Source organism: Leuciscus leuciscus (assembly GCF_965113295.1).
Source record: "Leuciscus leuciscus genome assembly, chromosome: 7".
Taxonomy (NCBI): domain Eukaryota; kingdom Metazoa; phylum Chordata; class Actinopteri; order Cypriniformes; family Leuciscidae; genus Leuciscus; species Leuciscus leuciscus.
The window spans coordinates 24,148,735-24,164,964 of record NC_138731.1 but is presented as its reverse complement, the minus strand read 5'-3'; the positions used below and the strand labels follow the sequence as shown (position 1 = coordinate 24,164,964).

The 16,230-nt window shown below is 37.8% G+C and overlaps 1 long non-coding RNA gene across 2 annotated transcripts; it reads left to right on the top strand.

The window, feature by feature from the left end:
* Nucleotides 1-8,562: 8,562 nt before the first annotated feature.
* Nucleotides 8,563-12,544, top strand: LOC309502785. Of its 2 annotated transcripts, none has more exons than XR_014207402.1 (4): nt 8,563-8,928; nt 9,095-9,184; nt 9,316-9,484; nt 11,776-12,544. It is a non-coding gene; the product is annotated as an uncharacterized lncRNA (long non-coding RNA). The 2 variants fall into 2 exon arrangements; XR_014207403.1 differs by having other exon boundaries at nt 8,563-8,955.
* The last annotated feature ends 3,686 nt before the right edge of the window (nt 12,545-16,230 follow it).

The window sequence follows — 16,230 nt, the reverse complement described above, 5'->3', positions numbered from 1 at the left end:
TTTTTATATCTGTTCTAGTGTTTTATAGGATAGAGCAAGGAGGTTAGGACTGGAATATAATATCCTTCCTTCCTCTTAATTTTTCTCTCTAGGAAAGATGCTGCTCTCCTATGGAAACTCTAAGAGCAATTTTGTAATTAATTCAGGGCTAAGCCACAGAAGCATCCTCCTCAGAGGCCTAGATTTTATTTGCTTTCATGGTGGTTAGCCGAAGTGATAAGTGTAGTAGGCACATGACTCGATGCCCTGCACTTCTTCACCCTCCTTCCCCAGGAGTAAGGAGTAGTCTTCTCCTTGTATGGACAGCAATAGGAAGGTTGTAGCCTGGTGGCTAATTGCTAAGGCTTTGGCTCCTTGTAAGCTCAATGGAACCATATGGATGAGCTCATAGATTTCCTTTGTTTTTTTATTTGAGCTATTTCATATAAAGCTGTTCTCCCCCAGTCATGTTGCGGTCTTAAAGTAGAATGTACTGTAAGATCCCCTGTGGTCCCCTCTGAGTTTTTGAGTCTGGATGCTAAAGTTGTAGGCATCCTATTCAATGCCTTACTCTTGTTTCCCTTAGGCTCCCCCTTGAAGGGCAGCAGCAATAAGGTGGTAGCCTGTAGGCTAGTTAGCAGGCTCCCTTTCTTACCTCTTAGGGTAGAGCAAGAAGAACAGAACTAGAAGGGGTGACTCACGTGTTTCCTTCATGTGTTTCTTTTATTTACAGTACCTCTCCATTAGTTGGAGCCTTAAAGAGGGATATCGTTCCCCTTTGGGAGGGTGCTCTCTAGGTAGAGTGCATTTACCTTAGTCAGGGTATGAGCTGCACTTCCCCTGTTGTCTGGGGTCTTTAAGTAGGGCATGGCTCACCTGAGGCCTCATTCGGGTATAGAGCCTGGGTAGTGAGAATAATTAGTCCTATGCTCTCATGTTCCTCCTTCCCTAAGTTGGAGTAGCGAATGGCTCCCCCTTGGAAGAGCGGCATTATTAATAGTTAGGGTTGAAAGCTTCTTGTAAATATTCTGCCTGTCGTTGCGCTGCTCTGACAATATCCTTTAGAGTACAGGAGGATAGACGGAATAGCAATTAATCCGATTCAGTCTGTTCCTTCCTAATAATTGTTGTGTCCTGAAGTAGGACTTTGCGCTCCCCTATAGAGGGAATCGCTCCTGACTCTGATCGATCTATACTTAGAGGACCTGACAAGTTAGTGCGGCCGGCCTATGGCCTCCTCGCATGTTATAAAAGCACTTGCTCAATTAGTGCTTGTAAGTCTGAGAACAGATCCCTGAGATGACTTGGACAGGTTTGAGCTCTCTCCCTTATGTCTCTAGGGTAGGTAAGTTTTAGCTCTCCTGCGGTTTCCTTGGGGGTTGAGTTGAGTTGGCAAGAGTCCTACCTCTATGCTTCTTGTGTATTTCATCTCTTTTTTGATGAATCGAGAGCCTTCCACTACGGTGGATCAAAGGTTGTAGATTAGTACTCCCTTTTGACAAGGTACTCCCTGAGGGCTTTGTCAATATACTGACATAGCTAGCGTCAGAACCTTCCTCTTTGGGCGTTTTTAGGTTTTTACCTGCCGTGGGAAGGAGGGAGGAAGGTTATAAGGCCGGGACTTCCCTTGCATTAGAGTATTGAAGCTGAACATTTCTCTTGTTTTTGTGGCGCCTGGGGGTTGACGTGCCTGATTGACCTGTAGAGTCAGATTATTTTATGCCCACTATGGTTTACATAATCTGTGGGCCTAGTGAGGCAGGCACCTCCTCAGCATGGTGGAGTGGGTATTTGTTCCCCATAGCATCAACTCCAGACGCCGCGTCAAAGTTCCACTTCGAAAGGGAACGTCTCAGGTTACGATTGTTAACCTTGTTCCCTGAGAAAGGGAATGAGATGTGGCGTCTCATTACCATGCATCGGGTTACTTGCATGTCTCCTTCAGACAAAAGAGTTGATGACGTATTTTGCAGGCACCCTCTTATTCACACGTTCATGACATCATAGACTGCCATCGGCCAAAAGATTTTGTTATACATCTTCAGACAACGGTCACGCTGAGGGCATTCCCCATAGCATCGACTCCAGACACAGCGTGTTGTTCAACTTCTCAGGGAACCGGGGTTACAGTAATAACCTGAGATGTTTTTCTTATCTTATCTCAAAATCTTTCAAAATCTACTATAAATAAATATTTCAGGTCATAGGGTGACAAAAAGGTTTGGGAAGGATATAATTATGTCAAGGATGGCAGTTACATTTTATTTGTGAATTCACTAGATCGGAAAGCAGGATGATTAATACAGGTAATTGCAGGAGCTTTGACTGTGCTGTTCTAGGTTAACATGTTGCCTCTTTGCTTCTATCTATCCAAGAAAGGAGAAATATGTTTCCAAACTTGCATTGGAGGAAGCAACTTTTGCTGATGTGATATATGAGGCACTTTCTCCCTGTCCATTCCAGCCCTGTAGGAGGCAGTTTCATCCCTCTCTGCTGGGGAGCTCAGATTTATGGAGCTGAAACTGTATGCCTGTATATATGCTTTTCAGCCTGTGCTCCCTCTCTATCAACATCAATGTAGTTTATATAAGGAAGCGAATCATATTTATTTCTTGAAGCAGTTCATTCAGCATGGACACATTGGGCAGTTGTCCAAGCAGGCGGGCCGCCTTTTACAGGCTGTATCTGTATTTCTCAATGGTTTGCAGCGAGATTTCTCTATTTGTGTAACATTACCGACTGGGTGCCTCATTTGAACTCCGGATGTCTCACTGGCAGTATGGGATGGAAAAGCTGGCCAGCAAACATGATCATTGCAAGCGGCTCTGATCACCCAAACATATCTCTCTCTCCTGCGGTGCATCTGTTTCTGGCCGCATGCTTCTCTTGCAGCACTCACCCTCCTGTTGTTTAGTCATAAACGAATATAATATCTTTAGCATGCCCCGGGGCCGGGGGGCTACTGCCTCTCAAGGCTGCCGGTCGAGGATGTGTCTAACTGCATCCGTAAACAGACACCCGGCTGAGCGCACATCCTCGGTTCAGCATTGGCAATGTAAACACACTGGCACTGAACACACTCACAGTGAAATGAGAACAGTACATAATCCCGCACACATGAGAGCAATCAAAAAATGTGTTTCTAACTAGTCGGCCCTCACCTTCTCCCGCCCTTTTCCTTGTTCTATCCGTCACTGCTCCCCAAAGCTGTACATGAAATCCTTCACTCAATATCCATACTGTAACGCTTCGATTCTCAATTCGCTAATGTACGGTGGTACTCAATTCTGAACATGAAACCCATGGATAACAGGGTCCATCTGTAGCATACTTTGTGTGTGTGCTGGAGTGATTGTGAGAGCAGAATGTAAAGACATTGTTCTAGGCCTAATAAATCAAAAGGATTGCAATGCATTGCAACATCTAGAAGACATTTTTGATGTTCTGATGCAATGTGTGTATCTGTGTGAGAATGAGAAGTATCAGGGATTTCTGTCTATAAGTGTGTCTTTTTGACCTGTTCACCACCCCTGCTGTGTGTGCATGGTATCCTCCCTCCATTTATCACTGTGTAGTCCCCTGAGGAAATGAGAGGCAGGGAGCAGCTCCCTCGGTGCAGGGGAGATATACGGCTAGCTCTGCCCAGGCAGACAGCTTCCTCTTCTGACATATGGACAGAGGCAGGGGCCCCAGAGCCAGCCTGGACCGTCCACACAACCATATCCTACGTGGACCAGGCATCCACCTCTCAATTACTGGAAATTTAAGTCATTTCAAAATAAAGAAAACTTGTCTAAACCTGAGTAAGGCACGCTTTAAACCTGTGATAATGGATTCAATTAAATTAAAAATTCATTTTAAATTATAGTGCAGGCAATATTTGCATACTTAAAGTGCATAATAGCCAGTGTTATTTTTGTATTATTTAATACAGTATTTATTCATATTTAAAATTAGCTTTTTATTTTAATTTTAGGAATTTCATTGGGTTCTTTTGTAATTTTATTAGTTTTTATTTAATTTTATTAATTTTATTTAGCTTTAATTTAAACTCCTGTTTTAGTTTTAGTAATTTTAGTACTTCAACTTAAAATTATATTTATTTCAGTTAGTTGCCAACATTTCAAATTTTTACGTTTTTAATTTGAAGTTTTTCATCTAACATTTATATTTTATCTCAGCTTTATTTCAGTTTGTAATTTATTTAAATTTCTAATTGTTTTAGTTAACACAGCCAGCACTGATATTTGCATACTCCAAATTTACAAAAAAATATATTATTTTGTTTATCACAGATATCACAGATGATATACAGTATATATATATATATATATATATATATATATATATATATATATATATATATATATATTCCCTAAAATCAAAGGGAAATAAGGGAATAACACTGATGTAGAAGCACCTTTAAGCACTTTGAGTGCCGAGAAAAGTGCTATATAAATGTAATGAATTATTATTATTATTATTATTATTATCTACCCCTAAACCTGACAGAAACTGTAAACTTGTCCCTTAAATCTGACTGGTTGGTTGGAAAGATATTTCAGTACCAACAAAGGTGTTGATCCAGGAACATGTTGTATACTTGGTGAAATCACGTTCACAGCATCTGCACCTGAGTGATCTGTCAGTGTTTTGTTTCTCTCGGTGTCCCACCTCTCTCCTGTACCTCCCCCACACACTCTGTTGGTTCCCCTGTCCTGAGTTACTGCTCGTTTGATCACTTCTCTTGCCTGCCTGTCGCTCTCTTTAATCTTGTACAGGAAGAGAAGACAAACTGCTCCAAGATCGTGACGGTAACCTCACTGCTTTTCCCAGCTTTAGGTAATGGAGAGAATCATATACAGGTGTGAAGTGAATCTCTTTCATCCATCCACCTTCACTCCCTTAATAATGCTTCAAACAGATTACTGGGGAAAAATGCAAAGGTAAATGAAAAAAGGGAACAGGGAAAAAAGTTAAAGGTGATGTTTGTATATGTTAAATTCTATGTTCAATACTTAAAAAAAATTTAAAAAAAATAAATCACCATTTTACACTTTTCGGTCTGATTTTTAAATATTTTCAAAGAAGTCTAAAGGCTGTATTTATTTGATCAAAAGTACAGTAATTTTGTGAAATATTATTACAATTTTAAATAACTGTTTTCTTTTTCAATATATCTTAAAATGTAATTTATTTCTGTAATGGCAAAGCTGAATTTTCAGCATAATTACTCCAGTCTTCAGTGTCACATGATCCTTCAGAAATCATTCTAATATGATGATTTGCTGCTCAAGAAACGTTTTTTATTATTATCAATGTTGAAAGCTGCTTAATATTTTCGTGGCAAACATTATATATAAATTATAATATTATATATAAATATGCATTTCAAATGCATTTACTGTCATTTCAATTTAATACATCTTTGCTAAATAAAAGTATTACTTTATTTAATTAAAAAACCTTACTGACCCCAAACATTTGAACAATAGTGTAAATATTTGCAGTGTATCTATTGATTGCAAAATGGCTGAGAAAGATGCCTTTTGACTGCATAATGATGCACATCTTGCACAAGCCCAACATTCAGTATAAACATTGGATTTATCATTTGGGAAACCCTACAGTATTTGGAAACGGTCATGCTATAGTGGTGTAAAAACTATACACCTCACCTTTAAAAGAACAAAGAATGACTGAACAAGAACGTTTTAGAGAGAAAGACCCCTGTGGAATGGTAAGGCGCCGTGATATGACATATCTGGCTGCAGATTCTTCTACGCTGCGGGCTGCTAATGATCTCTTAAATGTGAGCGGGAGAACTCTAGGGTGGTTACTGATGGTCACAGACCTGTCCGAGAGCATGGGGAACACATATTACTGATGATAGTCCCCTCACACCAGAAAGGCTCCAGATCACTTATGGGAGTCTGGGATTCTGGAGAACCCAGCATTCAGAATATGCTCAATGAGTATGGCAGAAATCATGACTTTTGGCCAGTCCAATACTGATGTCGAATGTCAGAATATAAAATGAGGCTCACGCAGGGTAATTTATTTCACATGCAGCCATTATTCCGAGATCATACTTTAAGTACAGTATTCTCGAACACACACCCTTTGAAAGCTAATTAAACTCCCAGCTGTTTCATTCATTTCAGTAGGGTTTCCTTTTCTCCTCAGATTTCAATATAATTTTAGCACTGCCACATTTGAACAGATTTATTTAAATTCTGTGTTATGCAACTAATGGTAGATTGTAGTGTAATTGTTTTAGAAAGGAAATTAAATGTCAAACATGAAATGTGTTAGAGCAGTTTTAGTAGCTAACACTTTTAATAGATTAATCTAATGGGCAGAAATCCCATTTCTATAATTTTACACACCGTATCCAGGCGGTGTTCCTGTTGAGAGGGAAGAATGTTGGCAAAGCGAAACGTACAAGGGCTTATGATTGTTTTCTTTTGTGACATGCTGATCTCCTCCATTTAGTCTCATGTACAAGCAGTCTAAGTTATGAATGGGTCACATTATCTGTGTGATACCGTTTATAATCATCATTCAAAGTGGAAGAGGGAATATGATACTCACCGCAAGCATTTCTTTTCTTTTCACAGATACAGTACAGTTTTGGCAGGCCTGGGGTTAACTAATGCACTGTATGTGCACTGATTTATGGGAAACAGAAAGCGATGATGCCTCTCTCATATTCATGTGTCCACAATGCCCTGCTCTGGGCTGCTTTTATGTGCCAGAGTGGGCAACTGTTGACCAGCTGTTTGAAGAAGCTGCAGTTGTGTCTAGCACTCACTGGCATCCCTCTGCCACAAAGAGACACCTGTAGATGCATCATGCAACAGATATTTGCACACACAGTAGAGGACGGGAAGTGTATAGAGGCAGGGTGTATAAAAATGCCAGCTCTGTAATTCATGTGTGCCGGTTCATTGATCATTAGTGGTTGGAACTTCAGTTGATTTGTGAATATCCTTGTGCACATGGGAACTTCATACAGTAAGATCTCACAGAGCCCCCCCACAGAGATTTATATCCCCAGTCTGCCAGTTGGGGAACATGATTAACCAAAATTCCTTTATCCTTTGCCAGTCCCTCGCTCTCCCTATGTTTCAATTTTCTGTGTTTTATAGGCATGCCATATAATGGTTCGTTGTGTAATAGCATATTGGAAAAGTAGAATCGTGTGTAATAATAGTTAAGAAAGAAAACAATATAAATAATATACAGTAATAATGTCAATAAATGTTATAATAGTTATTTATAGTGTAAAAAATGAGTAATGCATCATAAAACTATACTATCTCTAAATATGTATATATTGAAAAAAACTTTAAAAAATACTTATGTTTTTGCAATATTCTTATACTCTGTGATAATAACTAATAGTAATAAAATATAAATAATATAACATTTTAAAATAATTTTAAACAATATTAAATATTATAGTATGTTATAAACAATGTTTATACATTTTAAATTTATAATGATACATATTTTAGTTTCTATGTAAGGAGGAGTTGTATACAAAATGTGAAAAAAGTATTTCATTGGCAATGTTCTATGAGTGTGTTTAATACTGAACAAATGGAGAAAAAAAAAATGAAAATGAAAAACTAAATAATGAGAAATATACGGTGGCCGAGAGAGCTCAAAGCGCTGCAACTGAAGAAAACACATGCAAATAGAAAAACACCTGCAAATTAAGAAAAAATCGTCATCAGTTTTACAACACGTGCTCCAAATACTCACAACACAATCAAATACAGAAACACGCTGCAAAAGTTCACAACACAACCAAATACAGAAACGCGCTGCAAATAGAACAGACCACAATGGAAATGTTTCCAGGGGACCCCAATAAGTTATGAACCCGGCAAGTGCAAAACATACAGAGATGACATGTTTATGACATATAACTTTGTATACAATATACAAAATGTATTAACATGTTCAATGTCATGTGAATACAAATGAGAAAAGAAGAGTTAACAATCAAAGCTAAAAAAATAATAATAATAAAAAATAGAGAAAAAGAACACGAGGGTAAGATATTATTCTATACATCAGTTTCATTGTACAAATTTTGTCATGCTATGTTTAAATAAGTTTCATAAGAAATGTTAGGTAATGCAGGGTCCAAAGATGAGATGGCAAGTTTTAGACAGTCACACACAGATATATAACACATATTTTATTTTGCGTTGTCATGGGAACATCCCAGGTGAAAATAATGAGGAAATTACGTTTTCTTTCGTTGCTCCCTTCGCCAAGTGCGATCCAAACCATAGATATCCATATAAGGCTAGATGTCTTAAGGCGGAGTCTCGAACGGCATCACCGGCGGCCATCTTGTCACAGGGAAGCTTTCTGGCGAGCTCTGTGGTATCTGAAGTAAGGTGAATGATCAGCACGAACACTTTTGCAGCACGTTTCTGTATTTGGTTGTGTTGTGAGTATTTAGAGCACGTGTTGTAAAACTGATGAAGATGTTTTCATAATTTGTGGGTGTTTTTTCTATTTGCTTGTGTTTTCTTCAGATGCAGCGCGTTGAGCTCTCTCGGCCACCGTAGTAATACAATTAGAAATAACAAATACATTTTTTTTTAAAAAGGGATAAATAATTGGATGACATGGATTCCATTAAAAGTCTTCAAAGTTAAACTGTTAGATGGTGGTCTGACTCTGAATTCAGCAAAATGAAATGTATATATTTCCTTTTGTCTAATTCTAGCTGACAACTCACTTTCTGCTGCCAGCTCTGTGACTGTGGTCTGGCAAGGCAAGTGTCCTGTAGGTCAAGGGGCATGATTTATTAAATGTTTTTTTTTTTTCTAATTAACATTTAAAGGGGCAATATAATTTTCGTCAATGAGCGCTGGAACCCGGCTGATGACCCTACAGCCTGCCAATATGTAGGCGCCGGAGAAGGTACGTCAGGCAGCAATGCCTTAGCAGGTAAAGATCTACCTGTGTAATGTTTGTTATTATTAAATTATTTGAAATGATTCAGTTACAAAATTATTAAAATGTGGTTGTATGTCTCACATATTCATCTCAGTTCTGCCCATCTTCTCCCTGTTCATTTCCTCTCCAGCAGTTCTAGGTGTAGTTGTCTGGCAGTCTGATGTAGTCTTGCCACCATCACCTGCTGAATCCCTCTCTTCGTGTTCCCCAGCCCCCACAGGTTGAGTTACACCAGATGTGGAGCCTTGCTGTTGGGAAGGCTAATTGTTTTTCACTGCTACAATCTCATTGGAGTTTTTTTTCACATGTTCATAAATGCATTTAACATTAGTTTTTGGTCTTCTTTTTCAGACGTCCCAGGCCACAGTCGTGTCTAGCGAGGAGAGCAGAGCTGAGAGAGGAATGACTTGCTCATTGAAGTACATGGAACATTTTCCTCTGCCAGCTTCAACCACTGGAGTGGAGCAAAGCCATAACCATGATAGATTGTCCCCATGTGAGCATGTGTGGGTTTGCGCAGGTTTGTACCTGTTTGTTTGTGAATATAGTGTCTATTTACACACACAAACACACTCTGTGCCTGGCTGAATGTGTGTCTGTGACAATTTCAGACAATTTGTGCAGCAGGGTGTGCAGCTCTTCGCTTTGCTGAACGTGTGTATGTGAGCTTCGGTCTCTCGGGCCAGGCCATAACAGTGATGGATGGTCCGTGTGTGTGGAGGCCGTTATTATTTGTTATGTGAGCGGGTGTGTGTGACAGCCGTTGTGGGCCGTACACCTGCTGTGCGAGCTGAGAGGCCGAGCGGGAAGAACAGCTGTACGCATTGATTTAGCAGCTCACTCCACAGTCTGCAGGAACAAATCATGCAACAGCTAATAAAACCTGCCTTTATGATCGCGGCCCAACTGCCCCCAAAACAACTGGCTACATCATGTGTTTCTCTAACACCCGCTATTGCTCAAAATTAAACCCTGGACTAAGGTGTCACTTCTGGCCTCGGCAGGTTTAAATGTCTGAGCTAGCGAGTTTTTGAAGTGGATGTGAAACCAAATGCAGATTTTTGTATTTTTTTTGGGGGGGGGGGGGGGGGGGGGGGGGGGGTAACATTGTAGGTTGTGAAAGCAAGGTATTATATTTTACCCATAGGGCTATCAATTGATATAAAAAAATCACATGACATTCTAATGAAATTATTTGGATATATATCAATATTTGCTGAGAAAATTCTCCAAATGAAAATTTCATTCAGTTAAAATATTACGTTATTGTGGCAGATATTAAATAGGCCAGATGTTTATAAATTGGGGTCGCGAGAAAACTTTGAGAGACAAAAAAAGATTTTACAAAATTTGTTTCAGGGCTGTCAAAGTTAACATGTGCACTTTATGGGACAGTTCACCCACAAATGAAAATTTGCTGTCAATTTGCTTACCCTCAGGACATCCAAGATGTAGGTGTCTTTTTTTCTTCTAAAGAAGATTTTTAGCTGAAACCGTGGTCCTTGGTGATTCATAATGCAAGTCAATGCCTTTGAGAGTCAAAAAACATAAAGGCACAACAAAATCAATACCGGTGGTGGCTTGATTTGTGAAGGATCATGTGACACTGAAGACTAAAGTCATTACTGCTGAAAATTCAGCTTTGCCATCACAGGAATATATTACATTTTAAAATAAATTATAACAGAAACCAGTTAAATTGTAATAATATTTCAAAAAAATTGCAAATTGTAAAAAAAATCGTTTCTTGACAATTTCATAAACACATAAACACATTTTTAAAAAAAAATTTATAAATGGCATCAACAAGTTTTGAAAACACCTGGAATACTGTATGCATTGTAGGCACTAGGCACTACAAAAATTCACTATATTGTTTTATTTCTATATCATTAAACATAAGCCTTTTACTGGCTTCTAGTCCACAGCCGTACATTTTACCATTGAGTTTGTCCGTGTGCCCAACACGTTTTTGCGTGAAGTTTCTGGTCGTTTTTAAGTGTTTGGTCTTTACAAACATAGACATCTTTGGCTGTTGCATTGTGTCTTGCACCATGAGCAACGTTTTTAAAATGCGCTGTCAAATTTAAAACAGTTCAAAGCATCTCAAAACTTCTTCACTCTGTTCTATTCAGTCAAGAGCCGTCCAGCTGTTTGAACAGTGCGTGAACGGCTCCTTGCTCACTTTCTGCTGCCAACTCTCAGTGACTGTCCTGTTGGCAAGTGTCCTCTTGGTCAAGGGGCATAACTTATTAAATGTTTTTTTTTTTATTATTATTATTATTATTTATTATTAAATTATTTGATATTATTATATCAGAAGGTTCATGTGCTGGTGTCGTCTCACGAGTGTTGGCATTCCTGAAGGAGATTAGCTTTTTGATCCAGGCCTGTGTGTCTTTACACAGCTGTATGTTTGCTGTCTGGCCTGTGTTAGGCTGTGTCCCATAACAGTGCCCCCATTGTTAGTAACGGGAGCTATGGTGTGTAGACAGACAGAGAAAGGGGGACCAGCCGAATACCAGAAGATTGGACATGGCTCCTGTTTCAGTGAAATCGACATCTGACACACACACAAACACAAACTAGAATGACACATATACAATATATGGCCAATCAGTATGTTGACACCCAAAAACACCACAGCCTCAAAATGATGGGTGTTATTTGAGACATATGCGACTAAAATATGCAAAAATTCCTTTCTAGATATTTTAAGGCCAATTCACCAATGAAGTCCAGGCATGCACATAAACAACCAAACATGTACAAACATTTTTTCAGCAGCCATTTGCTCCTCTTTCCACACAGTATCTACAGCCTGGTGACAACTGGCCCATGGAGTGCTGGTGTGATGCTGTCATAGCTGGAGAGTCGGCCACCTGTTAAATGGCTGGGGTGCTACACTGTCAGAAGAACTGGAATATTTGACGCACAGGGTGCTACACTGTTATAAGAACCGTAATATTAAGCAAGCTGGGCGCGATGTTGTGATAGCCACTGGAACATTGTTAAAGAAATCACATGTTAAGCCCAGATGGACCCCTGGTGCTTTGGTGTGAACGTGTGGACTGGCTGTGGCTTATTGTGCTCGACCAGTGGCTTGTTAGTAGCTGGTTATGTCTGGGTGATATAAATTATATATAGAATGATATATTGATGATATTAAAGTATACTATCAGATTAAATGAAAGTGATTAAATGATCAGACACATTTCTGCTTCAGGGGTTGTTATTGTGATTTTTATCACAGGGGTCGTTTTTATGTATTTTGACTCTAAATTACATCAAATCAAATCAATCTATTAAATAATGAGCATACATTTATGAATAGTAAAAACTGTTTTTACAATGCCTTCATTCACCTCAAACTAATGCTTGTCAATGATTTTTGCAAAAATTTTGTGAACATCACTGAGCGTTGACAATTAGTTTACGCTGAATTATGTAATGCAGTGAAATCGACAATAAATGACAATAATTGTTGCATGGATCTAATGAAATAAACTAAATAAATAAATCCATAACTGATAAGTAATTAAACTAAACATGAAATTACAAAATTGCATACAAAGCATGATGAAAGACACTACTGTATATGCAGTGCTTCTTTTTTTCTTTCTTTTTTTTTTTGCAGTAACGCACAATATCTATCACATTATTTTCTACACACATTATATTTTTATATTACTTGATATATATATATATATATATATATATATATATATATATATATATATATATATATATTTTTTTTTTTTTTTTTTTACTTGAAATAAAATAACCTTTGATATATATACACAACATTTTTTACTTATTTTATTTAAGGCTAGTTGCCAAGACAGCATTTCTCATTTTCATTTAGTTTAGCATGATGTTGTCACAGTGGGTTGCAGGAAGGCAGACAAAGAAGATCATTTCCAATACAATGTTTTAATAATAATCCAGAAGACCGGTTAACAGGCTGAGCAACACACACTTACAAATAAAAATTTTAATGAATAGATATAAAATACATTTTATGTAACAATATTTATAGACATATTAAAAACTAATAAAATTGACAAAAACAAAACAAAATTACCAAAACTTAAAAATTAAAAAAGAAATGTAAAAATAACTTATTCATCTAGAATCTCAATGATACTTAAATAATAATGGCTCTGATACATAAATTTGGTAATGATCATTTCTTATAAACAGGCTTTTTTTCTGTGGATTTGAATTATATTTATCAATCATTCATTTATTCAATTTAAAATGAGTTTCTAAGGCCAATAAAAGGCTGAATACCCAAGGCGTCACTTTTTGTCACTTTCAACCATGCTTCAATATCTGACGCTCAAAGCACCCTTTAGCGTCCATATGAGACGCAGAACCCTACCACAGACCTAAACCTACCCAACCGAAGCGTCTCATATTGACGCTAGGGGGTGCTTTGTGCGTCGAATATTGACGCTTCCGAAAGCGTCAGTTACATGACGCCTAAACCTACCCATAACCGAAGCGTCACATATGGACGCTAAGTGAAAGGTTGAAATGGTTGAAAGTGAAAAAAAGTGACGCCTTGGGTGTGAGAATGTGTTGCAATACTTCATGAAAAAAAGATGTTAGATATACTGACTGTAATGTAATGTAACAAGCCTTTTAAATCCGCTACAATATTTGAGGTGGCAGTTATGAAATGTGAATGAAGAATTTGAGTAAAACTGCAGTGCTGAGAGATTGACTTTGACAACTCAGTCTCACACACTCCGGCTGCCTATGATATCTGTTTCAGGAGTCCCGCAGGAAAGTTAGGAACCGATATGCTAAAATAATCATCCGTCCTTCTCTGTGTGTGTGTGTGTGTGTGTGTGTGTGTGTGTGTGTGTGTGTAAGAGAGTGGATTGTGTGAATGTATGTATATATTTTTAGAGGATATATGCTACGGCATGAGCATTGGCACATGTGCATTTCTGTGTATTCTGATCACTCTCAGTGTGTGTGTGTGTGTGTGTGTGTGTGTGTGTGTGTGTGTGTGTGTGTGTGTGTTGGCCTGCTATCCTTATGCCTTTTCCATAGACAGATCTGGAAAGGAAAACCTAACATTTCAAGAAGACCTACAGCTGCAGCATTTCATCACATTTTTATTACAGGTGTATATACAAATTACTAGCCACTGTTAAAGCAACGGACCTGAACATGATTAAAGCTACTCCTCACACGCCTCCCTGCATGATACTGTGACCTCTCACATAATGCACTTTACAATATTTCTAAATCCTCTGTGAACAGGGTCCAGCATTACAAAAAAAAGGTTTTTTAGCGAAGTATAAATTATCTTATCATACAATAAGGAACCACAGTTTGCAAGTGTGGGTATCTGCAGGTTGGAGTAATGGGTGTGCCGAAAGGTAGGGGGTGTGGAGTTGTTATTGTTGTTGTTATGTCGATTATGTTGCGTCATACAACAAATTGATGATGTATTGCCTCACAAGACAATTATTGCCCAATTTTGTTTATTTTCGTCAATTACATGTCCATTGATTATAGTTCAACTACTGTATATAGCCAACATTAGCATGATCACACTGTATTATTGTTAATATGTAACTATCACTTTAGGTAAAGGTATTACAGAACAGTGTTGAGGAAGCTGCTTTGAAACTGCAATTCATTACTAAGTAGTTAAACTACAGTCAAACCCCTTTAAAGATTAGGTTTACCTGAAACAGACAAACCAGTGTCATGATAAAGTCTCTCCTGCAAGCACAGAGATAATTTTGTAAATGAAAGCCCAATTGAAATATGCTAAGTTTGCATTGTAGTAGGAAACGTCTGTAGAAACAGAAGAGACATACAACTAATCTGAAATTTTTGTGCTTTTTGATTTGAGTGCAGCATTTGACACTGTTGACCATGGCATTCTTATTATCCGTAGCCCCTCTTACCTGTGGTGTTCCTCAAGACTCCGTTTTGGTCCCAACCTTGTTTTCTCTGTATATGCCTTAGGTTACATTTTTAGGAAGCATGCAGTCTTTTCATTTTTATGCAGATGACACCCACATCTATTTGCCCTTTGAAACATAATGACAAGAAAGGTTTAGAAACCTTGCTTGCATTTTTAGCCGATACAAGATCTTGGATGCCTTTAAACTTTTAATACACTTAAATGAGAGTAAGCTCCTGTAACTCTGTGTTTATAAGACACGCTGGTTATGGCAAGAAAATCAGAGAGAAAATGAATCAGGTGATGTCGGTTATGTGTTGATGATGACATACTCAGTAATAATCAATAATAGTGGCCTAATTCCCTGAGCTCATATATAGTCTTATCTTTGATTATATGGGTCATTCATTTTACATGATGGATTGTAGTAGCCCTATGATTCTACAGCATGTGATCCATCAGTGTTATGGTAATCTGAAGAATTAAAAAAATTGTGCACAATAAAGGTTTGAACTACTACATTTTTCAGACACACACAGACATCAAGATTCAGCATATGAATCTCAACAACGGTGATAATAAATGTTCAGTGCATGATGGGAGCCATCAATCAAATCTCATCGATATCTCCCAGCATGCATTGCAGCATGAATAAATTATGCTGAATTGCCTTAGTATTTTCTTTTATTGTTATTATCAGATTTTATTTTTGCTGTTGTTTTTGTTGCAACTTTTAGCTTTTTTTGTGATGTTCAGACTCAGAGTTTTATCTGATTATTCTGTTGATTGTCACCGTTGTTGAGTTTAATACGATGATTCTTGGTGTCTGTGTTGGTCTAAATCGTACAGTAGTTCAAAACCTTATTTGTACACCATGTGTTTTTAAAGTTCTTCAGATTATCTGTTTGTCACTGCTAGCTCGCATGCGGTATGGTCACAGAGCTATTATACTCACAAATGTGAAATCTATTAATATTAAACATTCCTCATACAATGAAAGATAAGACTCATTATGAGATCAGTGAATCAGGCCACTACATGATGATCATGATGTCATCATCAACAAATAGCCAACAACTCCTGATCACAATTTCTCTCTGATTTTCATGCCATAACTAATGTGTTTTATAAACACACAGTTAAAACAGTCAGAGAAAATCTAAAGGGTCAAGAGCCCAACTAAAGCAAACACTCATCTCCATAATGGTGACTTCAAACTTTATTATTTTCAATAAAACATCAACATCTAAAGGTTCTCAATAATAACTTTTATGACAAATTGGTTTGTAATACAATATTTTTAAATTACAGGCAACCAAGATTTTTTTTTAATA